General features: G+C 36.5%; 1 protein-coding gene across 1 annotated transcript in view; it reads right to left on the bottom strand.

The window, feature by feature from the left end:
* ARID2 (AT-rich interaction domain 2) overlaps positions 1-22,757 on the bottom strand; it is a 102,808-nt gene that overhangs the window by 46,284 nt on the left and 33,767 nt on the right. The window lies entirely within an intron of this gene.

Below are 22,757 nucleotides of genomic sequence, written 5' to 3'. Positions count from 1 at the left end.
CCTATTGAGCCTGCTTGTAACTAAGTCCATTTTTCCCAAAATCAGCTTCTGCTTTTGCTACCCAAGATAACTCTGCAGATGTAAGAATCATAAAATCTACTCTGTATAGGTTTAGCAAAACATATACTGGGGTCAAGTCCAGAAAAATATTTATTTCTTTTTACCTTGCCCAAGGAGAAACAGTATACCAAGTCCTAACAATTACACAAGAGTAACAGAATTCAGCGATACCAAGGGCAGCAATTCAAGATCAGAAGCTGTGAGTCATGGTTGTAGCTAATAACTACTGGAAATCCCTCTGAATCCCTTAGGGAAAAAAATGTTGATATACTGTACAAAGAATGGACTGCAAGCACAGAAGTTATGTACAGCAAATGTAAACAGTGAACCAGCTTGGTAAATTAAATATCTCAGTGAACAGTTATTTCGGCATTAAAAACTATAACTTTCAGAACTTTGTACCATAAAGTCAATTTAAAAGGCTCACTGTAGCCTTAATCTCACACTGATTCGTAGTTGCAAAACCGTTCATGAAATTAAGTCAAGATCAGAGCTGTCTAAACTTACAAAGTTTAACTGTGCTGAAAAATGACACCACCAAGTCAACGAAATAAAAATAATGTATAAATCAGGTACTACTTTAAAACATTTATCTTTCTCTTTGTATATGCTAAAAATATTTAATATATGAGGAGAAAACAAGCTTTTGGCATAATTTTTGTCTGTAGACACTGACGTCGTTAACTCATGGTGAATCAGAAAGATTTTAAGAAAACAGTATTTCCACTGACCTCTGAGGAATATTCCACGTGCATTAAATCAGTAATTATTTCATGAAGTGAGACGTCAATGACATAACCATACCTTTAAAATGTTAGCAAATACAACTGATTCATGTCTGACTAAGGTTTAGGATATTCAAAGGACTACATATGTTATTGTTAAGTGAACCACTGCCATAGTGCCCTTCTTATTACGTAAACTCTTGAGTGAGCTAAGTAGTCAGCAAAAATCTTCTCTGCATAATCATTTGCTTCTAGGGATTTTAAAAAATACATTTAAATATGGTTGGGTTTTATTTTTAAACTGAAAAATCTCATTTACATGAGTCAGGTTGCAATTTAAAATCTGCCGAAAAAGTAAAACCCTGTAAAATTGTTTTTAACTTATTTAAAGTCATAGCTCAAGCCTGTCCTAAAATTTAAACCCTAATTTTGATCTTCCACTACATTTCCTTATCCTTTTAGCCTACTTCTTTCCTCTAGCTTACATCTTATATCCAAAAATTAAAAGCAAATACAATCTGTAGCTTCTATACAGCAAAAGGTGATTCTCAGCATATAATCAAAGGCACTACTACGCCAAGGGGGAAAATTAAAAATAAAATAGCACACCTCCCTGCTAATGAAATATTTTTTCGTTGCATTCAAAAGGTCATTTAGAGAGTCTGGTTTAAGTATTTATATAACTGTTTTATTAATTTATTTCCTCTTCCATTTTTTTCAGAGAAGTACCACCATAGATTTATTCTACCTTATTATTTGCTTTCAGCTATTCAAGCTCTATTTAAAAGAAAAAAAAATAATTTCCTTCCAATATTAATTAACTGTTAAGCATTCCATAAATGAACATTACATCACTGGATATGGTAATCACATACACACACAAAAAGATTAGATGTGACGAATTCCATTTTCCATATTATCATTTATTTGAGAACTTAACGTTTCAGAATAACTTAAAAAAAACCCCACAACAAAATAAGTAAGGGTTTTTAATCCAAATCTCTGTGTGTTATACATACACACTCTGGAGAGCATATCAGAGCTCAATTCAGAACCACGCTCAAGCTCTACATGGGAGATTAATATTAAATATAGTAAGGGATTACGCAATTTAAAAGTAACGAAGAGAGAAATACACACACTGTGGAATATAACTGATAAAAATATTTTTAAAAGCATGAAACTATAGTAGCATAGCCAAACATTCAAGTCTACATTTAAAACATGAATACCTGGTAAATAATTTACTATGCAATCTTACGTGTCCCCATGACTCCATTCTAAAGTGTATCTGTACTGGTTTCTGAAAATAACTGTGCAGATACTTGAATACAGCTACACAAACAAGGTTTCCCGGACAAAACACTCATCTCTCATTGTGAAAGCTAGAAATCCATGGTTTTAAATCACTTAAAAAATATTTTATTCTTTCACTGACAGAAGCATTTATTTAAGGCTCATTGTTCTGAACTGTGTACAGCTGTATGTTGGCCAGTATCTCTTCCCTACTCTGATCCTTCTGAGTGCAGAAAATACTGTAGTGACTATCAACTGAAAAAATATCAGTGGCTTATGTATTCTGCCAGGCTGAACTCCCCCCTGTATGCATTTGTGATCAGTATTTTAAGATAAATTTAACAGCAGCCTCTAAAATCTCGAAAGAGAACACGCTTGTGTACGATCCTGAACTATATGTGCAAGTAAGTAGTATGTACAGATGCAGTATGTAGGACCACAATACTTCTGATTTACCCTGGTGCAAAATGAACTATGGGAACAATTAAAATACATTCAGTTAAACTCTGCTCACTGCAAAAGTCCTGTCTTCTATCTGCTAGCAGCATTTTTCTGTTGGCTTTCAAACAGTTCAATAAATTACTGAATCTGTCATCACAGTCATCATGGTTTACGTGAGTTTGTACTAACTGAGGTGACCAATGATGAAATGATGATTTCACAAAACTAGTCTAACTTCTAATACCAAGTGAAAAAAGAAACCTAAAACCCTGAAACTATTCTTTCCTACACACACATTCTTTGTTTTGTACTCCTATGAGATCCCCAAAAGCTGCTGAAATTGAGGAAAAGACACATTAAGGAAAAGATAAGCCTTCAAAGTCCCAAACCAGATTAATCAAATCTGTAATCTAATCGATTTTAACAGTTTGTGTGTTTATGGCCAAGATCTAAAGGACTACCTCAGAGGCAGCCTGACCTTCCCGCCTTCTGACTGTCCAGTCACTCTTCAGAAAGCTCATTTCACAAACTAAGAGGATTCTACAACAGCTTTGCAATGATTTTTCAAACTGAAATGGGGTCAGATGAATACTAGAGCTGATGCAGGGGAAAAGCAGGTGTACACAGCTGAGGACAGTGCATGTACCATTTCTACACTGCTGTAGCTCGTCTAATAGGACTTCAGAAGTGCCAGGGCTAGAGCTAATTTTCTCATACTGGTCTGATTCAAAGCTTAAGCAGCACAAAACACACTTTCATTATTGAAAATAAGATTTCATAAAAACATTTAATAAGATGAAGTAAAAATGCCTATACAGAAACACATGATACTCAAATACATAGGTTGCAAATTATTCTGAACTTGTCCATTCTACCAAGACTGAACAGCTATTTAAGCATTAAAATAAAAAAATAAAAGGCAATATACACCATAAAACAATCCATGCTGTTCCGTACTATAAAATGCAAATACTTAACCTTATGCTTTTTATTAAAGCCATGGCCCAGCAGAGCCGAACAATATGAATATCCTAGATATACTCCTCTGTTAATACCTACTTTATTAAAATGTGTTAAAACAGTTCTGCCACACACAGAAAATCCGAAAGTTCAAAAATCTGTTTTCCTTTTTCTGCTCTGAAAAACATTTGCAAACTAAAACGGTGTTGACAATTGTCACACAGTACTCACTAATTTCTTATTAAGCATTTCATAGGAAACTAGGATTCAAATTAACCTTTAGTGCTGATTTAATTTTTCCCTATGCCAAAACAAGGACTTCTCTAAACTCTGAGCTCTTTTTGTTGCTATTCAACTTACTGAGGTTCCACCTCTTCAAACAACAATCCTCTTTTCCTATCTCACCCCAACTATCAAGTCTGCTAAGGAAAAAACCCACAAACAAAACAAAATAAGCCCTCAACAATCCCAAAGCATAATTTACAAATGCTAAACCCTGTCTTCCCCATCCCAAGAAAAACGCAACCCCAGAACAAAACCAAACGACAGAAGTACCTTCCCCACCTCTAACACGACACTTTGTTACCTTTAAGATACTGCTACTAGAGATGGAGGACGTTTCACTATTTCTCAATCCACTGAGTTTAGCAGCACTGTAATACTGAATTTCAACCATAATACCCAGACCATAACAGACTCTTCAGTATGATTCCTTTATGCTACATAAGTACCAACTGTTTACAGATAGCTCTACAGACCTCAATCCTCCAAACCCTCCTTTTGTTTCCTACAGAGAAAATGCATGACCTGGAATTTTAGTGTAGAGAAGGAGCTTTGCAAATTAGCTTGTACAGGAGCTTTACTAGTTTTACTAAATTCTGATCTTACCAGTCTGGCAAACAGCTACTATGCAAGCAGCAGAACAGTTCAGCATAAACACAGGTCTTGTTTTAAATATATAAGAAATTTAAAAATAACAAATAGAACTTTTCTATTACTGAAAAACAGTTGTGCAAATGCTCATACATTATAATGAGTTACAAAAGGCTAATCTCATGTTTCAAAACAACTCAGAGCTGTAGTTACAGGCTAGAAACATATACTTTGAATACAGAAAAAGGGTTTTAGGAATTCAAAATGCTTCCTTAGTTTTGCAAAGTCACAGGTGGTATACATCAATGACGCAGATCTCTGTCCTCTAATCATCTCTTTTAATTTCAGTGCCAACTGAACAACTAGGTCCCAATAGGGAAAGATATAGCTAATCTGTACAAAAAAGAATTAAAGCAACTAACTAAATGAGGAACCAGAATGAAATTACTAATGAAGCAAGCTGTGTACATGGGATACGGAAGTTTCAAAGATGTCTTTAAAAAAAGCCCACTTAAGTACTATGCTGAAGCCTTGGTGGAAACAGAGTAATGAGGAAAACTGCCTTCTGTACACATGTAGAAAGGTGCTCCACACTGTTAGCATGTCATCCTGGTGTTATCCAGTGCACACATGATGCAAAATATTCAAGAAACTGAAATGAATGAAACTCAGCAGCAATTTACAGTCACTCCTGGCCTTTCAACTTGGATTACGCCTCTGATCCGAGAGACTTAACTTAAAATAAACAAATAAATAAATAAATGGAACAATAAATAAATTTAAAAACTCACACACACCCCAGACAGAAACACCACCATCACCACTCCCCAAAACTAACAAAACTTGCACAGGTCTGATGAATAGCTAGAATTAAATTATATGCAAAGTACTGCAAAATTGGAAAATATACAGGCAACCACAGACAGACATGCAGGCTGGCTCTTTTTCAAGGGAAAGTGATTTCAGTGCTTTCTGAAAACCTGGTTACTTTAAGGATCTCTCGATTTGGAAATCAAAAGATCACATACCTTTGAAAATCAAATTAACATATTACCCATTCTGTTCCTCTGACAGAACTTCAATAAGTCACTTTGTTCCATTCAAGTCTGTGAGAAAATTCTATGAAGATGAATAATATTTTTGCCCATGAAAAATACTTACTTAAGTAGCAAGACAGCCAAGTTATTTCCAGGCTTATTTTCAGACATTTGGGAAAAAATGCTAATAAAATGAAGTCTACACTAGGTACATCTAGAGGCATGTAAAATTACTATCAACAGTAGCCCTGAATGGGCTTAGAGTATACCACAAACTGTTTTATGTAACAGTATAAAACATCTGGCTCATCTGGGTATTTTGGCTCCCTATATCAGGACACCATAAACTTAACAAATATGTACTAAGCCAGTGCCTGGCAAAACAGTGCAGACATCAACCATCACAGTCCAACTATCAGTTCCCTCACTCACCTTTGTATTCAGGTGAAAAACAAGCAGGTGCCATTTCTACCACAGCTCTCCACCTCACCTTTCTTGAAACTGTCTTTCTGGCAGCATTACCAGTAGGGACTGACAACATGACCTTGCACCAGTTCTGTTAGTCTGAACACCTGCTACAATGGGAGACAGATACGTTCTTCCTGCTCATTCCCTTGTATTCCCTCTCCCTCTTTGCAATCCTATTAACATTCTAGATAGTCATGAGACAAAATCCCTACTGTAATAAGGATTTCACATTATTGAATATTCCAGTTTGTGCCACCTTAAGTGAGAATCGTTGCATATGGTCCCCTCTTTGCCCCTAATTCAACCTGACTCTTTCCCTGATCTCAAGGACTAAGGAACTCATGACAATTCAGGAACTTGTGATGCCAATCAAAAGCTGCAACCTTTTTAAAAGATAACATCTTCATCAGACAATCCATTACAGTCCTATATCTGAATCTATGCCTGGTACAGTTACTTGAAAATCTGATCCATTTATGAAGCGTAATAGCAGTCAGTATTTGAATCCCAGAGAAGGCTGTTTCTCAGCAGGGCCAAAGCACTTATACTTGACTCTGCTGTTGCTGCTGGTGCACACAGTGGAGACTGGTGCCACACTCTGCAATGAAACTCCTGCTTAGAACTTCACAAAGCTGCACCTGCAGCTTCCCTAAGCAATGTCCAACTTCTTTACTACTCATCTCATAGATGTTCACTTATTAAAACCCTGTCCCAAGAATTATCCTAAATAGTTTCTGGAAATGCCAATACAACAATCCACTCCAAGGCTCTGCTCAACCTTTTAGCATACACCAACAAAATGCCTCAAACTTGATTTCACAACTTGAGTGTTTTCCCAGTGTCATCAGCAATCTTTTCAGGGCTTTTTTTCCCCCGGCCCTGAGGGCACCACGAATTCCGATACAACAGTTACATACAATTGTCAGAACTGATATTTGCAGCTGAATCCTTCAAAAACAATGTTTGTGTTTTCCATATTCACCTTGTCTAACTCAGAAACTGCCTATCTCACATAAGGCTTCCAATGAAACACTCCACATGTAACTCTCAGCATTATTTGTTTGATTTCTGCTTTATTGTGACCACTTAATAGGACAGGCTGCCAAATCAAGACTCTTAATGCTGTACTTGCCCAGTGAGCCAGATCAGTACAAAACTCCCACAAGTTGTGCTTTTCAAGCACCTGGTCGAGTGTTCCATGACGTGCACCCAGAGTACTGTCTTGCCAGCCTGAGCTGGCCTGCTTGGAATCAGCTCCCATGCAGGCCCATCAGACCACATACACCAGACCAGGGATTCCACCAGCCAGCCTCCACCCTGACAACATTCTGTTACACTTTAGGAAAACTGCGAGCAAACTCAGAAGGCCCTGTGCAGAGTAAAGCAGTCCAAGCCCTTTTAACATATCCACATACAAGCTACAATTGCACTCACTGGAATTTAAACAGGTTAACATTTTGTAACACAGATTATGTGGGGCTACATGATAGATGGTCCAATTTGCAGTTTGCTTGAAATTCAGTAAAAAAATTCTTATCCTACCCAAAAAGCCTTTGCAAACAGGGGAAAATCAAATACATGCCTTCATTAAACTCTGAATCTTTGTCAAGGCAAGATATATTATTTATTTTCAGAAGAAGTCTAAAATTCATGAGTATCAGCAATCCTGTGAGTTTCACTTTGTTAGACATTACAAAAAGAAAGAGACGCAAAATCACTCTAAGGTCACTGACAATACTTTCTTAATATCTATAGGAACACCAGGAGGAAAGAAATGAAGACAATATTTTATGCTTTCATACTAATGATGCTCCAGCTTAGAAAGGAAATAATAAAAGACATATGCCAGCCAACTAAAGTGCTTATGCTGCAGCACAACTTCAAAAGACTGAGGTGGCTGGGGTTGATGTTGATGACATCAGCCTCTGAAGAAACTGCACTACAAGGAACTCCAACAGATTCAGGATAAATAAACTGCTATATAAGCTTGTATTAATTTATTTTTTAAATTTAATTTAAACTGAATCCACTTGTGATCCACAGCTGTGGATTCACAGTTATATTACAGGACTAACTCCTCTACTGCATTCTCACTACTTGCCAAAATCAGCATCACCTCTTACTGCTTCAGTAGCTGTTTCATCAGACCAAATGGGCTTCACATCCACGAATATCTGAGCTATACCATTATTACCAGTACTAATTCTCCAGAATAAATCTGGGAATTAACTTTGCAACAAAGGCAATTCCCAGATGTTCCTCTTACTAATATAATCATTCTACTGCCATTTAGGATGACATCAAGTCTCAAGTGTAACTGCAGTCTGACTTCCTCTCTTCAAGCAAAACATCAGAACACTCCATATTTGCTACTTTCTCCATAACATTCTCACAATTCTTGAAAAAACCCCGATGTTACTCTATATTAAGAAATAATCTGCAGTACCACCTAGATTTCCCTACAATGCCTGAACACAAGAGTATCTGGATGGCAAAGAAGCACTAATACAAACAGTACCACAAGTTAGGAAACCCTGTAGGCACGTGCAGGAAATTATAACTAAGCACTGTGTGGTTTGTCCATAGCAAGTCACAACAACATACTACCACGCACACCAGACATTTTATTTCAGACCGTCACCGAAACCCCAAATACCACCACCTTATGAAAGCCTCTACAACAATTTTAAGTATTTCTGTATCCACTGCAAAGCTGGTAGCGATACAAATGAATGTCTCTGCACAGTAAGACATATTGTGATAGAGTAATAGTAATACTTTTAACTAAATACATCTTCTGACATAGCATTAGTTATACACAGTCTTGTAAAACAGAGTCTGCACAGAACACAAAAAGTTGCCTTCAGTGAACACTATTTAGGTGACCAAGACAGGTAAATACTAAAATAAAAATCATTTGTTTATGTGCATTCTTTCACAAACATAACCTAGGACTAGGTGATGTTATGACAGTATTTATCTAATAAGTGTATTGAACATGGAAATATTTTAAAATATGTATCTCTCTCTATATATATATATAAAATACATATTTACTTAAAAAAACCCCACAGAATGCAAAGATACCATTCCTACACAATGGTAATTTCAAGCACATCTTAAAGCTGGGACTTCCATTAAAAAATAGTGGCTCACCTTTTGTCAAATATCAAAGCTAAAAATCTATTAGTTACTCACAAGATTAGAAAAAAGCAAAAGCACACAAAACGTATTATAGTCTTTGGACACCACAGATAAACAACCAAGTGTTCCAGAAGTATTTCCTGAGACAAGCAACGACAAATACAAAGACATTTTAACGCAAATACACAGGTACACATTTAATGTATACTGCATACAAAGTTGTGTAACTTTCAGAAAGGTAAACATGAGTAGCTGTTAAACTGGCTGACTATATAAAGCTATGTAAGTACAAACATTTCATTAGCTATATGAAGAAAACTACATGCATTATAAACAAGTATAGCTCCATTTGCCCATCACATCTCTTGTTTATTATTTAACTATTCTGAAATTTAAATCAGATAAAGATTTTTGCCCCCTTTTTTTGTGTGTTCAGGTAGCACAGAAGAAAGTGGAGAGAGAAACAACACTTGTTAGAGCATCACAACATTCTATCAGAGCATAGAATGAAGAGCTGTTCTCATCGAAAATTTTTATGGCAATTCAGTCTTATTTTTTTTCCCCAAACTCAGGATGCAAAGTGGCCTTCTAGTACATAAATTTAAGGAAGTGATTCCCTATTTTTTTTAGTTCACAGTTCTACTATCAAATGTAGATAGAGAGGGCTGATATTTTTTGCACAAGAACGGTTTTCTTTTGAACTTTCAGAGACTTCATAACAGTTTTCAGAGAAACTTGACAGGGGGGTTTTGCATGCAAGAAGCAAATTCTTTAATTTTCTGCCTGCTAACCACTACACAAAAAAGTTATTTACACAACAATAATGCCCTGAAAAGGATTTATCCCACCAATAACTCCCAGTTCTTTGAGTTTCTCTCAAACCATTACAAATAACACAGATCTCTACACTATCACAGACGGTAATAGTCACTTGCCTTGGCTATGTAGAATAAATTTATCCTATAAAGGCATAATCTAGCAAATAGCAGAACATGTGAATGGCTGCGCATCACATACAGTTGCACGCTTACTCAAAACACATTGCTAAACTGGAATCTGTTTCATCTGCAAAGACTTACGTACTTCTTTTCAACTGCAAATACTGTCTTGTGTGTTTGTGAAATCTAGGAACATGACACATTTTTGAGACTGCAGTAGTAAGACAAAAATGCTCTTGGAACTTAAAACATTAAAAATTTGTAGCACCTCATATTTGTGTATTTCATTATAACTATGCCAACAGAAATGTTGCTTATGGATGTTATTCAAACAGTCTTAACACAAAACATGTCAGCTGTTTCTAGAATGAGACTTGAAAGTCCAAACTATACACAGTCAAAGTACTATCTTAATTATTGGAAAATGGCCCTTTCTCCCTGGTCTATTTATTAATCCATACTCTTTGCTACATTCTGGCAGTACTGTGACAAGAAGGGTCCATAGGTTCACATAGCAAGACTGGTAACTAGAAGGGTATTATACAAAAGAACAGTAATTGTAGATTCAATTCTCATGAAAAGAGCAGCCTAGGAATGGCTTTTCTATACTTTGGCAATTGGTCTAGCCACCATGGTAAACATTTCCACAATACTTCTTTCAGTCTTCTTCAACAGTTCCTAGAAAAAACCCATAAAACACATAATAAAAACCCAGAATTTACTGATTTCTAATGCTTTTAGAAGTTTCTTAAATTTACTGAATCTGCAAGTCTTTATTAAAAATACATTGCCATGCCATTTTTTCACCTCATGTAACTATCTGTAATTTCATCATTACTTTCTGCGCAATTTTAACAACTGTGCTTTTCTGCCTTCGTCTTAGGAATCAGTCTTTTCCTGCAATTAAATCTGTTTATAATCTGCTAGTCTGTATTCCACACTCTGACTACATAACTAAAGTAAATGTACTAGTTTAAATGTCCTTATTTATGCAGTAAATCAAACAAAACCATGAAAATTAATTAATTCTTGAACACTTTACCAGATGGATCAAATATTAATGAAAAAAGTAAGAATGGAATAAAAAAAAATCTGATTAAGAGAATCCTGCTGGGATTCTGCACACTAGGAACATTAATTCTTGAAGCTTTAAGTGGAGAGGAAAAAGCTGCCTTGGGAGTAAGTACGTACTTTATCTCGAAATGTTACCAGAAATCAGTTTGCAAGAAGGAATGCAATCTGATCTTCATAAAAACACTCAAAAATATCTGTATGCTTTAAATAAACACAAACCTATGCAGACTGAAACTAAATAATAATGACTAATTTTACATTTTTTTCATCACCTAACAATATGCAGTTATACAGCTTAAAGCATCCAGTGCATTCAGAGAATGCAGCTAAGTACAAATTTAGAGACGATGATAAAGAGGTAACATATCGATTTAGCTGTCTAGAGTTGTAAAGGCTACACATCTGTACCAGTAAAATCAACAGAGCTGTAAGCATTCCTGTGCATGGAAATGAACTGCCTGTACCACTGAACTGTTAGAAAAGCACCCAAAACAACTTCTGTCCAGGCCAATTTGCATTCTTTCAGGCAATTTAAAGGCACCGTTCAGAAGCTATCCTTTGTAAGAGGACCATTCCCAGAAGTAAATTTGGATATAGTTACCCTGTTTTGGGGCTAGGAATATGGACATGACCCATGTTGTGTCAATTAGCCTCAGGCACACTTAATTCACTCATATAGATATAACCAGAGAAACACTGAATGCTACACAGATGGCCTCTGTCTTAACACTAATTCTGATAAACCATGAGGAAAAGCGGAACAACAGATGAAGTGTCACTCTGTCGAAAGGGATTTTAAAATTACCAAAGACATAATAATCAAGAAGCATTTTCTTTTTGCTTTTTATAACTGTAATGTAAAGCCATCAGAACATATACAAAGACAGAAGAAAGAGAACAAACAGGCATGATGAATACAGATAAAGCCCAAAGATCAGATTTCCTGTTGGGAAATACCCATCTCAGGCATTGAAGATAATCACTGCAAATTGCTTTAGAGGCAAAAGGAAGAGAATTTTTGAATATTAGAAGGAAAAAAAATAAACCAGCAACTCTACTTTTATCTAACAAATTACTCAGTGAGAATGCTGTTGTGAAATACATAATAAAACTATTCAAAATCTAAGCTTACATAGTATCTGACATACAGATACTAAAAATGTGTTGAGCATACCTGGAAGAGAAATTACATTCTTCTATAGAAAGGTCACAAAACCCACCCCAGTATCAACAGTATTCAAGTATTAAGTATCATAAAACGTCTGGAGTGTATATAGTCCCTGCTTGTGGTCTGTGGTTTAGAGGAGATAAAACCTGATCCTCTACTGTGCACTGACCAGCCTTTTCAAATCCTGCATAAACCCAGTAAAGCTTATTGTATTGCCAGTTATTTTGAATGGAAAGAATTTGTGGGAAGACAAGGGCTCTGCAATTAACATTCTGTGTACCTCTTCAAGGGGCAAACAATAGGGACTTCTAAGACTGAGAAAAGTTCATTATGGAAAGCAACAAAGTCTCAACGTATCTCTATTAAGCAATCCATAAGAAAGTAAATAAACATTTTCCTAGATAATCATCCAGATGTTTTCTTTCTTACCTCAGGGCCTTCTATACCATGCATAAATTCTGAATAGTTCTAAAGGCTGTCATCAGGTTGGACAGGGCTTTGAGCAACTTGATCTAATGAAATATGTCCCTGATCATGCCAAGGGGGTAGGATGGGGGTGGGGGGGGCGGGGGGGGGGGTGCCACAGACTGTTTATCTTCAAACTCAAACCATTCTATGATTCTGTATTATTCCAGCACATAATGACTGGATTTGTTACTTACACTTTCTTCACCCTTTCATTTGGCTTCTTGTATAATATCTGGTTAAAACAACCAGGTTTTTGAAAACCTAGCTACCGATTTACAACAGCATACTTCCACAGAAAAATACACATTTCCTAAGTTTCCAGCTAAGTCCAACATATGGTGCTGGCCTATTTCTTTAAGTACTCAGTACTGTGACACCAGGCTACCTCAGTGTCACATCAGCTCTGAACACATTTTAAGATTCTTATTCTTCTTCAAGCCAGTGAAATCTTCTAACACGACACAGAGCTCACTTCTACAAAAGAGCAAACCTTCTCAGAAATAAATTTCAAACAAAAAATTAAAAATAAATCTTCAGTATTTTCTGTTCACATGTAACAGCCATGATTTGCAACAGCTGGAGAAAAGAGTAAATCCTTAAGTAGCATAAAAAGCACTAAGTGAGCGATAACATCCAACCCCCTGGGAAGACCATGACAGAAGGAACAAACCACATGCAACACCTTCTTTGTGGTGTTATACAGCTTAAAGCATATAACCTTAAGATTATCTTAAGGTGATCTGTGATGATGGTACTACTACTAGAATTCAAACCGAATAAAAATGGAAGTCCGTTGGGATTCTTTTCAAGAAAACTTACTAAGACACCTCTTAAATACTCAACCTTTTAAAGTCACCGTCTACTACTATGAGAAGCTTTAAACCTGTCCAGTAACAGAAGAAATTATGGGGGCTAAAACTGCTTTTCCTCCTATGTTCTTTTCTCCCCCCTTCTAAGAACCTCTCTCTTCACATATTCCCTTCTATTAAGTAACATTTAATTCCACTTAAACCACCCCATTTTTCATTTATTTTTCTCTCTTTGAAAAAGAGCTTCAGTAGAAGAGCCCACAGATATTTTAAGCAGCTGCAGTACAGCATGGCCACTGTTCTTATGATTTTCAGAATGATATGAATGCTTACACTCAGATCAGCTCAGGTCTTCCTCATTTCTAGCCCCTGAAATTCAGAAAACTTACATGTGAAAAAATTTTATAGTTCTGTCTGTTTGAAGACTCAGGAATACAAAATGTGAGTTACATTTTTAATTCCTGTAATAAAAATAAAGTTCTGAAGGAACTGATTTAGTTTCCCTTCTGTTCCAAGGGTTAAAGACAGTGTCTGTGTGGGTAAAAATACAATACTTCCAAGTGAAAATGCACAGGAATTGTGATCAAATCAATACAGGTATTTCAGTTTTTCATTTAACCAAATTAAGAAAATTAAAACTTGGTTTTCCTTTTATAATTATGTAGAAAAAAAAAAGAAAGAGATGCGGTCAGATTTTCAGATCTTCAAAGGTCTGTATGGCCCCAAACAAGTAGATGTTACTTAGCATCTCTCTGCATCATTAAATGCCTTTGAAAATAAATACTCTGACAATGAGAAACAATCCATAACTTCATCAACTACACTTCATACTTATCTAAATTAACAAATTAATTTTTAAGACAGAACACGTTTAGATAAAACTTTCTAATATAACAAGTATATTTAACATACTTTTTATTTAAACCAGAAATTCTAATTTCTATCCAAATACAGTTTGATCGAAAACTTGAATAGAAGTTAGCAAATTTTCTAGTAAATAAGAAATGCCTTCAATACTTTCTAAAATAAAACATTGTCTCTACCATTAAAAAAAAAAAAGAAAAGTAGAAGTGTGGTTATTGCACCACCTAGCTGCTCAGATAACTATGCTGATATACTGTATCCTTCCCACTGGAAAAAAAAAAAAAGCCACATTCAGGAATACAATTGGTACAGAAACTATTGGAGCAATTGCAGAAGGCACTAACCTTTCCTGGAAATGAGCCTACTCAAACCTCTGCCAAGTAAATCCATTTCTGCTTCAGGGAAAAAAATCGGTCAGGTTACTTCAATCACTCGTTTCAACTATTTAAACTAACTCTGCTGACACTGCCTGCAGAAGAACCGGAAATGCTCCCAATAAACTACTCATCCACTTCTGCCACAACAGTTCTGAGTCCAGCCAAAGTCTACAACAAACATCTAAGAGCAGTGAAGTTTTAAAGTGTTAAATACCGTTTTAAGAAGTTATCTAAGACTTGAAATAAACTGGCTGATGTTGTACTATCATCAACATATTTACAAAAGATTCCTCAAGTTAGCAGGCTGTAGAGGGAGCAGTACCTGCCAGCTGATGAGGGACAAGGGTCAGTCAGGGCAGACTGAACTGCTGATGTCAGATCCCAAAGTAGTTTAACAGTCGTTTTTCTTAACAGTCTCAAAACCACGTCTTACACAAGCTGTGCTGCATTAAGCTTGACCAATATGAATATGGAATAGAGCCCATATCCAGTTCTCTCATCACTTGTGCAAGCTGCCCTCTGTCTTCACCACCAAATACGCAACTGAGTTTGTTTGGTAGTTTTTGGAGGTTTGTTTGGTTTGGTTTTGCTGGTTTTTTTTAAACCGACCAAAGGCTCTAATTCATGCACCAAATACTCTTAACATTTATTCTGGGTAGCTTCCTTTGGGAAAGATATGGAATGTATTATTAAATATATTTTAAAGTTTTAAGCTCCTGGGAGCAGGGCACACCAGATGAACTACAAGGAACTTATGCAAGATAGACAAGGAACTAGCTACACATTGGAGCAGAGAGTTTTTACCACACGTGGATGATCTACAAACAACATGCTGTGGCTACTACTGGGAAGAGATTGCTTTTAAAAATTAAATAAAAGCACCTTTAAAACTGCATGTATAAAGTTACATCTTATCAACATAATCTCACCAGTATTTTGTCATGCTATAGAAGAACATAAAAAGAATTTGAAAAGAGGAAAAAGAAATCGAAGAAAGGGATTTAAAACTGCAAAAAGCAACGAGATTCTGTGGAAGGAGGATCCTGATTTAGGAGGTAAAACAAAGACTGGGAGAACTCTATACTCATGCACTAGACTTACAACAAGGGAGAAGGAACATCAGGAAAAAAAATCAAAATTAGATTTCCTAAAGTCAGAAAATAAATTAACAAATTATAGCAAATCACATGCCAACCAAAGAGCATAGGAGAAGGCCGGCCTCGGGAAGGAGGCTACTGGCAGCACATACAGTGGCAGGGAAGGGAGGCCTCCCTGGCTGTCAGAGCTCAAGTATGGTTTGGCTACAGTGTGCCCGCAGCAGCTGACCCTGTCAGAAAGCACAGAGAGAACTTTTAGCATGGTGCAGATTAAGAAGAGATGAAGGAGAAAGTGAAACGACATTCGCTTTCATGCAAAACAAGGGAAGATTACAAATTGTAACAGATGACAGAGAGGAGCCTAGAGAAAAAGCCTGCTCATTTCCTTCTTGGCTGCTTAAAGTTACTATAATGGCATAATAAAATTGTCAGGTGAAGGTGAGCACCACATTCCTGGCTTCCTTCCCCAGCTCTGTTAATGACTGCTCTCTAAACATTAAGAACTAGTTCCATTTCACTATAAAAACTGTGAAGAGAGGGAAAAGAAAAACTAAAAAGTAAAACAGCAGTCATATTAAAACCACACTTTGCTATGGGCCAGCTGACTTCTCATACGTGATTTTGTTTTTAAGTGACACCTGTATAAAACAGGACACTGATATAAAGTGATGTACATAGGGCCTAAAAGAGCTACATACTGCTCAACTCGAGTAGCTTATTGGACATAAATCTACACAATCAAAACATCTCATCAAAACGAGGCTCTAAATCTTTACAAGTCTGGAAAGCTACTAAACAAACTGATGGCAAAAACTGAAGTTCACAATGATTCCAAGCAGCTTTTATAAAACATCATGTCCTTCTAGACTATGAAATTTTGTAATATCAACAGTATATAGCTTTACAAGTACCTTTTCAGCAACAGTATTCTTATAAGCAGTTGCTCATCCTTCCCAGCATTTCTGCCCAGTCCTGCATTCCCCCTGCCACATGGCATCACAAGAATTTACACAGAGAACATGTTTAAGCTAAGAAATTTCTTAGCTGTTTAAAATAATTACTAGAGAGCAACAAAACATCTGCCAGGGTATTCCTTCTATACTTCTTTCTACCCCAGAAAAGGCATGTGGGAGGGTCAAAGGATTTCTGGAAACCTTCCTTCAGCCTCCTGTCTATGATTTCAATTACCCTTGAGATGTATTTTTAAGTAAAATAACTGAAAAGTCTGAACAGTAAACATGATGAAAAGATATCACTTCATTTCACGTTTGCAACTACTGACTGAAATTAGGAAGTGATTAAAATCAACTTCAGCAATTTCATGATGCAACAAAAACCCCTGTTATAGCAGTGATTACGTCATCCCTGCACTGTTGCTGCCTATGGGATGAGAGCATGAGCAATCTGAAACAGTACATAAAGAAGCCTAAAACTGCAGTTATTTTATTTTTAGCCATGTATACATCAAAATGATGTAATATTATGAAATACTGATATCCATTAAAAAACAAAAAACAAATGGTGAACATCAGAAAGGCAGATTTCAGTTGCTATTTTATGAAGGTATCAGTGAAACAACTTAAATTTTGTGAGAAAAAACCTGTTAAAGGAAACAAAAAGAATATGTAATATGTAAATATGTAAAAAGAATAAATATGTAAAAGACATAAAATACAGTATGCTATTGTAACATACAGTTAAATGCAACTACAAGAGTGCTTCAAATTTGTTTGACCTCACACTGGGTAGGATCAAAAAAAAGGCTGTGACTAACAGCCTGCGACTAATGCAGTAACAAGGGACTTCGGTCTTTTCAAGAACAAAAAGATAAGGAACAACTTGCATTCTGTAAAAAGTTTTAATTACAAACATGCCATAGAATGCAGTCCCTACCAGGAAAGTAAATTGAAGATGTAATTTCAGTATCATCCACATTTCTCCAAAGCGTCTAACTTCTTTTTACTACCAGGTCACTATTCCTAGAAATCAGTGGAAAAATAAAAACTATCTGTAACTTTTCCCATTTTAGAAATCCAGCAATTTCAGATTTGCCTACACTACAACCAGACTGGCCCTTTCATAAGTAGGGTTTTAAACTGTGATGTTTAGCAGGCATCAAGTTGTGCTACAATGTTAGGCACATTGACCTAAATACAGGAAGGTATATTTCTCAGATATTGACCTGAGTTTTAGCTTTAAACTGAGTAAACTAACATAAGGTGCTGACAGACATGCAGCTACAGATAAAAATCAGACAATTGAAGCCATCACCACCCAACCACCTGCGCCTCCCTGCTGATAAATGCGGCTGTTCCCAACTGAAAGCATCTGATGCACCCCTGAATCAGCTCATGAATCACTGATGCTCTCAGTTGTGTATACAAGGAAGCAGAGACAATTTCACCTGAAAATAGATTGCTCAAGAGCTTATTTATATGCACATTTGACATCACCATTTGCAAGGTAGGGTAAATGTAACATAATACCTAATAACAGTAACAGCTTCAGCCAGATGATTTCTGTCTATTACTGTGTGGCTGCCAGAACCAACAGCCTCCAAAATCAGCTCAGAACAGGCCTTACCAATACTCATTTGAACAGTATGCAAGTAACACAGTTTGGGTTTATGCAGGTTACAAATGTTACACCATACATTTCTTATGTGACCTTGTAGGCTACTTTTTATAACTTTAAAAATTATATGAACAAACATAAAATTCCCTCAAGAAATATCAACTGCAGAGAGAGTGCGGCCAGCTTGCCTTCTCCAGCTCCGTCACCAACAATTTCTACTACAGATTCACCCTATGGAGTCAGGAAACAATTGATACAGCCATACAGCTTCTTACAAAGTTCCTTCCTTGAGCCAGAGGTTTTTCCAAACAGGAGGTGCCACAACCTTGCAGGGATGTCTGTACTCCTGCTGTAGTCACCACCTCCATTCAATCAGCCAGGCTGCCCACACAGTAATTAAACTACACAGATGTGAAGGCAAAGTATGAGCTAATTTGGCACAGATCTCTTCTGTATCAACAAATTCAGGTGGGGGGCAAGGCATGAGCTTATATTTTCCACCTTAATGTGCCTGCAAAACCTATACAATGGGTTGCATCGGCAACCTACAGAGTAATGCACACTGGACTATGGCACAGGCAAGAGAGAGAGGAGTAGGAAGGCAAGTCATCCAGCTTATAAAAGCACAATTAGGATCCAATCTAGATTTAACCCATAACTTTGTCAAATAACTTTAGTGTGACACATGCTTACAATGGCTTTTGTTATCACTGAGGGGTAGTGAGTTGGGGTTTTTTTAACTGCTTTATTTTTCTTTTTAATTGCCATAGCCACAATAATAGATACACTGAGTGGATGCTGTTTAAAAAAGTAATTTATGACCATATATTTATTCCCATTGACCCTTGCTTCAAGGGACCTTAGAAGGATCACTTAAAACTGTTTTATAAAATACAGCCAGCAAACATACAACTGAAAGATGGTAGAAATTTAAATATTACTTGAAAAGAAGTCAATTTAGCTATGTCTCGTCTTTAAACAGCTCTAAAAATACTTTATTTGGATTCAAGTAAAGGATTTAGACCTCAGACCTTCCTTTAATGACATGGAAACCTTTAATCGGGTTTTCTAATGTCTCACTATTTTAAGATACATCCCTTATATAGATTGGTTTCATTAATTAAAGCCAAACCACAACAAAAACCCTAAGAGAGCCTAGGAATCTACAGCTGTCACACAAATTAGTAGACAGAGCTAAAATAAAGCTGTAACTCAACTTGCTAACTCGTCTTTAAAAAACAAAAAACCAAACAATGAAACACTGTTTTATCTTCAATACAGTGTTACCTTGGCTCATTTATTACTGATAGCCAGAAACGCAGCAAAATCATGTATTCTCCTTAGTGAAAAGGTATTTAAGGCATCAGTAGTTGTTAAAGCTTGTCATCTACTGCACTTATAAAAATCCCAAACACTCACAACCATAGTTTCAAACAAACAGTTCATTACAAACATGGTCAATTTATTTGATTAAACAATCAAGAAGCAAACATTTCCTTAATTAGCTGTACAATGTTAAAAAATAGTCGTGATCATCTCTGGAGTTCAAGCATAAATAAAAACCCTGCGTGCAGAAATCCATATCACAAAAACACTTCCCCCCCCCCCACCACTTTTCTTTTTTCCTTACTAAGACCAAAGAATGTGGTTGATAGTAAAAGAAGTACATATAACTGCAGCTGCTATATTGATACTTTCCCCTGGCAAAGCACTACTGCTCCCTCTGGTATCCATCTGACCCCCGTGTCAAGCTCTTTCCACACATCAAGGTGGCAGAAAACATTTTGGAAAGTGCGTAGGTGTGTATACACTCGCAGAATTACATGTGAACGTGCATATAGAGAGATTTCTCTGCAGTATAGTGACTGAAGCAGCTGAGTTTGGGGTCAGGAGGGCACTGAAGCTGGCACAAAGGAGACTGTGACTAAGAGCCAGAAGTTACATCACGTTATGCTGCCCCAGAGGAGCAGTTCATGTTACAGTAAGTTACACTTCCCAGACTGTCCAACCTAACAGACCATTGCCATCTTTCACCCTTACTCTTAGTGGTGCTATACCATGCTACTACTGCTATGCTACTTTGTAAAGGCTCTGGCATGACAACTATTCTCCAATCAGCCCCACCCACTGAAAACTCTGACAAACTTTTCTTTCCATCTTGGACTAGTTTTTTTTAAAGTTCATCAAATCTCCGGGGGGGAGTAGTGTAAAAAAATGCCAAAGTCATTGAAAAAATAAGTGGTGGGAGTTCACAGCTACAGACAGAAAGAAGCAGCTTATTCTTTCACCACCAGTAATTCCTTAGATTACTTGAGCTGGCTCGTACAACTCCTACCTAGGTAAGAGTGTTATTTTACTTTCAATTACCTAATGAAGATCTTCAAATTAAGCATGAAAGATGATTCATCTAAGAAATTCTTCTGTTCCCTCTCATCACCTCAATGTCGATGACAAGAAGTTTGTTATTGGTTTTCAAGCAGTACTGAAAATCCTTAGTGATACGATATGATGGGTGCAAGCATTATTTCAAAGAATCCAATTCTAAGTGCTGCAAACAGCGCTATGAAGTCAAAATTAGAAATTATAACACTTCTTTATATGAACAGTAATATCCAGTAGCCAAAAGCACCAACACATTTGCAATAGAATATGTGACACTAAAACACAAAAATACCCTTGACAATACACTGGTTTTGTCCCAGAAGAAAATTTAAGCATCCTGGGATATAGCCAGTCTGACTTGTGCACAAATGATTTATATCTTTCTCTTAACAAGTCACAATACAAATATCTATACAACAAATACATAACAAAATATCTAGTCCATTGATCAAATGGTCTTTGGCTACTGCAGTTGTTGCCAACGATCTCTATAAGCAAGTAAAATTATGATAATTTTCCCATTACACTGAATAGTGCACAGCATGACTACAAAATCCCAAGGAACAGAATTAGAGTGACAATAATAAAAGCAACATTTGCTTAATACATATCTAAACAAGACAAACATAACAGCTTAAAGTGTTTTCATTGCAGATAAGGCAAACGGATCAGGTTTCGTCCTATGACTTGCAACTCATACTCACAGTTAAAAGTACTTACTTAAATATCAGTGTCAGCTGGGCGGCTGTATTTTGGCTGGTCGTTCAGATGTGTAAAGAATTTAAATACTCACAATTAGGCTTTGATGTTAACACCCTATTAACTCATTTGGAAAAAGTTAACTCCTTCAGTACTGTTGCCTGAGTCTAGCTAATGACACAAGGTAACAGTGAATTTATTTAATGAATGAGAAAGGGTGGAGGAAGGTATTTCATTCTAGAGAATTTTAAAAAAGTGAGACAGATTAAACATTTTTTCTAGTTGGACTCTGATGATTGTACATTACATTATCATTAAACTAATCTCATCTAATTTTGTCTCAGGTGTTAAACACGATGAGGTAACACAATTAAATTGCCAAGTGCATACTGAAAAATAAAGTCGATTCTGTGCCTGTAATAGCTCCAGCAGCAAAATAACATTTACATGTAAAATGCAGATACTTAGATGAAGGTGTTAGAAATCCTTAGAAAAGACTGCACCCTGGTGGAAGACTTGTTAACTTACTGTCATATCTACTTGCTAAAGCAGTGGGGTTTAAGTTTTTGTTTAAAATTTAGGTTTTGTAGGAAGAAATTAGTTGCTACACGAAAAGCCCTTCAAGTATCTGTTACTTCAGTTCTTTGGTTTCATGTGCCAATTACTCATGACATTTCAAAATACTAAGCCAAATATTTAGAAGTAGTTTTATGTAACTATATACATTTCCATATCCGCATCCTGTGAACCAAGAGTAGGAGAGATAATTTTCTGTAATTCTGTTCCTTAACCCTAGAAGGTTAGTAAACACCAAAACTCCCAACCAAACCAACCAACCAACCAACAACAACAACAACAAAATAAAACCAAGTAGCATACCAACAACAACAACAACAAAATAAAACCAAGTAGCATACCAAGGGGAGACACAACAGAAAACATATGGTCTTAAAATCATTCTGTGAGGAGTGCAGATAATGAATTATGGACTATATATTCCTCATATTCCCTCAACATGTTTACTTCTCCCTTTGGCCCAAGAATTCTTACTGCTAGAGTTAACATACTCTAACCTGTCCTCAACTCTCAATTCCCCACTTACTACTCACTGCTTTCTCCCTTCTGTGCCCACTACAGATCTGCAGAGTACTCACAGCTCACACAGACCCTCCTCTCTAACCAGCTGGGCAAGGGGCAGCATGTGCTACAACTGGTTCACAAAAACGTGCCAAGTGGTACGTGTGTGCTGCTGAAAGCCAGTCCACCCAAAACACATACGATCCAAGGTGTCCTTAACCCGCCC

Source organism: Chiroxiphia lanceolata, chromosome 5 (genome assembly GCF_009829145.1).
Source record: "Chiroxiphia lanceolata isolate bChiLan1 chromosome 5, bChiLan1.pri, whole genome shotgun sequence".
NCBI lineage: Eukaryota > Metazoa > Chordata > Aves > Passeriformes > Pipridae > Chiroxiphia > Chiroxiphia lanceolata.
The sequence above is the reverse complement of the archived record's forward strand: the minus strand, read 5'-3'. Positions and strand labels throughout refer to the sequence as shown.